The sequence below is a fragment of the Lontra canadensis genome, unplaced genomic scaffold, assembly GCF_010015895.1.
Source record: "Lontra canadensis isolate GAN:19392208 unplaced genomic scaffold, GSC_riverotter_1.0 scaffold25, whole genome shotgun sequence".
Taxonomy (NCBI): domain Eukaryota; kingdom Metazoa; phylum Chordata; class Mammalia; order Carnivora; family Mustelidae; genus Lontra; species Lontra canadensis.
Genome location: NW_022631019.1, coordinates 6,521,453 through 6,526,294, shown reverse-complemented (window position 1 = coordinate 6,526,294; position 4,842 = coordinate 6,521,453).

Sequence of the window (4,842 nt, the reverse complement as noted above, 5' to 3'; positions counted from 1 at the left end):
GAGAGGGGCTGTCCTGCCTCAGGGCCCATTGGGAGTTGGGGGGATGTGGGGGGGGTGGCGGGTGGCGGGGCATGGCCCAGGTCCGAGTTGCAGGAGGTGGCAAGAGAAGACAGCAGCGCCCTCAGGTGTGTGCCAAGAGTGGCAAGTGACAGGGAGGAGGTCGTCCCCTCTCAGGAATTGGCTGGGGGCGGGGAGCTGAGTTCAGGCCACAGCTCTGGGTGGGGGTTTGTTTTGTTGTTGTTGTTTGTTAATTACTATAAATTCGTTTATGTTTTCCAGAATTTTACAAAAATGGTGCCGTAGTCCTCCTTTGTGTCTAGTTTCTTTGGCCTAACATAGTGGCTTGGAGACCTGCCCGTGCTCTGGCTGCGGGAGCAGCCTGGCCCTCGTTTTTAGGCAGTGTTCTGTTCTGCGGGTATCTCCATCCACCCAGTGATGGACATTTAAGCTGCTCTCAGTTTTTGACATTGTGATAAAGCTGCTATGAATTTCATGTGTGGGGTCTGTGCCAGGAGTGGGGGTGCTGGGTCACGTGGTAACTCGGTGCGTAGCATATCATGAGGTCTCCTCCAAACCCTCATCCACACTTCTGCTGTCTGCGTCCGTCGTTTCTGGCTGTCCCCAGGGGGTGGAGGTGAGGTCTCACGTACTTTTGATTTCCATTTCTCTAATGACTACATGGTGAGTGACTGCTAGTGGGCACGGGGTTTCCTTTTGGGGTGATGAAAATGTTCTGGAATTAGGCAGTGGTGCTGTGTATACAGTGGTGATCAGTTAGGAACCAAGTGGAAGAGGGAAGACATTTGTCGGGGGAAGTGCCTGAGAAAAATATTCAAGTGACTGTCGCATTAGGCAATGATACTATAAAATGACCAGTTCCCCACATTCTGTCATTTAAAAAAAATAACCTTTTTGGTTTAGAATAGTTTGAGATTTACAGAGAAGCTAGAACAGAGTTTCTGTGCACCCCACATCTGCTTTCGCCGATTGCTCGAATCTCATATTGTTGCTGTGGTCCTGTCGAAATGAATGAACCCGTAACACTATTAGAGAAACTCCATAACAAGGTTCTGTTTTTATGTGGATAATATTTAGGAACCGCATACCATTTGCATGTATCCTAGTGATTTGGGGTGGGGGGAAATTCCAGTTTAACAAAATATGTTTAAAAGCAACTGGGGGCACTGGGTGGGCTCAGTTGGTTAAGCGTCTGACTTTGGCTCAGGTCATGATCCCTGCTCAGTGGGGCGTCTGCTTGTCCCTCTTCCCAGCCCCAGCTTGTGCATGGAGGCTCTCTCTCTCTCTCAAATGAATGAAATCTGAAAAATAAATAAATTCTAAAAAGCAACTTGGGGTGCCTGGGTGGCTCAGTAGGTTGGGCATCTGACTCTTGATTTCAGCTCAGGCCATGATCTCAGGGTTGTAAGATCGAGCCCCACACTGGGAGACCATCCCTCAGCCTGACGTCTTTCTTTTTGTTCAGGTCATAGCAGGTCGGTGGCCAGACTGGTCAGGACATTCGCAAATGGCTGTCCCCCCTTTCTCCTCCCGAGAGACTCCCCATTCTCGGACCCCCAGCCAGCACAAGTGCCTCAGCTCTGAATGTGGGTGACAGGCACCTTCTCCTGAACAGATCCAGGAAGTCAGACTGGTTGCCCGGTGACCTCCAGTAGGAGACTGGAGCTGGGTTTCCATCCTGAGACACCCCCACTGACCCTCATGGTCTGGGGACCCTCTGGCACGCTTGTGCAAGCTCAAAGCTTGTGTCACTCAGGCCTTTGCAATCTGAAGTGCTATAAACCGTCAGGACCCCTTCCCTCAGACTGCCTTCTGCCTCCTTCTGCCCCCTTCTGCCCCCACCCCCGCCCTCACCTCAAACACTCCTCCCCCCACTTCTAGGGTCATGGGTTTCCGGGGTGGGAGGGGCTTTGGCTGCCTCCTGGCCTTTGCTGTCCTACCTGATGTTCTGACAGTAGTTCATTATTTGTGACTGTTCTTTTAATCCTGTGTCCCCTTGTCCCCTGGCACGGTAAAGCCTAGGGGGACAGCAACAAGCCCCCCTTGGAGATGGAATATGCGTGACCTCAAGCCTCTCTGGGGTACCTGGTCTCCGTCCCCCGGCTTGCCCCCGTCCCCCAGCTCACCCCCATCTGCTCCAGTCCCCTGAGCTAGCACCTGGCTCTCTCCCCTGGCTTCGGGGGGCCCCGTGTGTCTCTCCCGTCACCTCTCCTCGGAGCTGGGACCTGGAAACACCTGCATGCTGGCCGCCTCGTGGATATCTCGTTCATTCATTCCACAGTATTTCGTGAGCCTCCACTATGAGCTGAGGCCATCTGCCCGGGTAGGTCACCTTCCAAAGGGGAGGCAGCCACTACGGGGATTGAAGAGAAGCAATAGGACGCTGAGGGACAGAGTCATAGGGGGTCCAGACAGAGGAGACCTCTCAAAGCAGGAGGCCTTTGGGTGGTGCCCACAGCTGCAGTGAGGGGAGAAGGAGGGCTCCGGGCGGGGTGCCCGGGGGCCCGGGTCTACCAGCTGTCTCCAAAGCATCCTACACAAACACGCACAGCTGAGTTTCACAAGACCCGTGCTCTGCCGTCCCCCTCCTAGTTTCCCTAGTTAGGAGGGGCCCTTCCACCCGGCCACCTGCGTGTGCTGCAAGCCCAGAGGCCCGCCTGGACACCGCCCCACCCCCACCTCCCATGGCTGAGTCCTGTGGGTCTTCCCGGGAATCGGCCAGTGTCCTCCCTCCTCCTGTTCTCACTGCACCTGCTCTCCCCGGAACCAGGCGGCCGCCCCTGCTGGCCCCTCCTTTCATTCTTGCGCTCTTCCAACCTCCGTCTCCATCTTGTGCCCGAGCGACCTTGTAAAAATGCACCTTCGCTCCCATCTCTCCTTTGCTTGAATTCGGCATTGATTCCTTTGTTCTTGGGATGAAATTGGAAATCCCAATGCACCCTTCACGGGGGACCTCCTGCTCTCCACCCTCCCCAGGCTCTTGCCACACTCTCAATTCTTTGGAAAGCTGGCCCCGGGGGCCTTTCCATAAGCACTGGACGCCCCCACCACGCAGTGATCTCATTGTCCTTGAACTTCCTCTCCAGCCTCCTGACTGTTCACATTGGAGATGCTGTGTCCTGTGACCTCGCAGCCCTCTGCTGCCCGTGCGTGGACTGTACGCTGACCTCGGCCAGCCTCCTGCTCTAGGTGGGACGCCGTGGGACAGAGCCATCAGGACTCCGCTCACCACTGGAGCCCCAGTGCCCGACACAGCCACACACACCGGCCCTGCACATGCTAGGGGCACCGTTACAACTATTGTGCAGATCTGTGGTGGATGAAGGCAAGAACGTGCTGCGGAAATCCTGGAGCTCCGCCACCTAGTGAACGGGGGCCACACAGAACTTGAAGCCAGCAAGTGCACCCAATCCCGTCAGTCCCTGAAGCCAAGCTGGCAGTCCCCAAGCCTTCCCCAAGTTCCTCCACTCCCAGTAGTGAAACGTCCTCAGAGATGCTACCATACAAAACACTTTGCGTCCTAACAGGAGGGTCTTGCTTCTGATCACCTCTCAGAGGGGCCAGATCAGCTAGGTCCTTAGCCCAGCCCAGCCCCCTGCCGAGCACCCCCTGGGAGCCATGCACCCCCCCACCCATCCTCCCTTTGGGCGCTCCCATTTGCTGGGCTGCCCCTCTGCACTGTGATGGGCTTTAACGCCCCCATTGGGCCTGCACCTTCAGAATTCAACTGAGCCCACAGAAATGCAGACCCCGCAGTCACCAGGAAGCCCAAGCACAGAGCTTGGTCTGGGGGACACTGACCAGGGGCACCGCTGGCTCCCTGCCCCTGGGTTCTGGCTCAGTGAGGGGCCAGAGGGGCACCTTTGAGTGCTTTTCCCGGATCCACCCTGAAGCTGGGCCTCCTTGCCCAGGCTGGGCAGTGTCCGGTTGTGCACCCAGTGGGGTGTGTGTGTGTGTGTGTTAGCGACGAGTCTGGCTGCCAGGAGGGTCAGCGGGCCACTGGGAGGAGGCTCAGGAGAGAACAAGGTTTGTCGCCCCTGCAGCTCTGGGGTCAGGTTGGGGACTGCTGGTTGGGACAGGCTTTCTGCCTGAGCCCTCACTCACACTGTCCCCAGGGACACCCTCCTTGGTTCTGGGCTCAGACAGCTCCTGTCTACCCTGCCCGCCCAGGCCCTCCTCAGGCAGTGGGTCTCCTGGTTCCAATCCCTTCACCCCCACGGGACAGGTCACGCTGTACTTGCCACCACCACCATAAGCCCCAAGACCCCACTCTCAATGCTGTGTTGAAGAAATGGGTGAAATCGCTTCTGCCTGCGGCCAGGACCCCTCCCCGCCAGGCCTGAGCCTCCCGAGTGAACAGAAGACAAGACGGACTGAGGTATATAGTTCAAAGGTTGGTATCTTTTTTGGTTTCCTTTTTTGCTTTTATAAAGAAAAATAAGGTTGTGTTTTTTGACTGAAAGAAACATAAGCAAGCCCCCTTCCCCGCCCCGCCTCTCCCCTGCCCCTGCGGGGTGCTGGGACCTCGGGTCTCGGGCAGGAGGGGCCGAGAGGAGGGGGCGGGCGCTCTGTGTTGGGGGCTTCCTCAGAGCCAGAGGAAGGGTACTCGGGAGTGGAGTTTGGCTTTGTTAGGCAAAAATAAAATTAAAAAACTTGACACACGTGCCCGCTCCACAAACAGGGGCCAAACAGCACCACCTGTGCGTTGGGTCAGCCCTGGCAGTCGGACTCAGGGTCCCGGTGCGGCCCCTGGCCCCCCACGCCCCGTGTGCTGGCGGGGAGGCACGGCAGGAAACAGCTCTCAGGACAGGAGCGGGGGGGGGG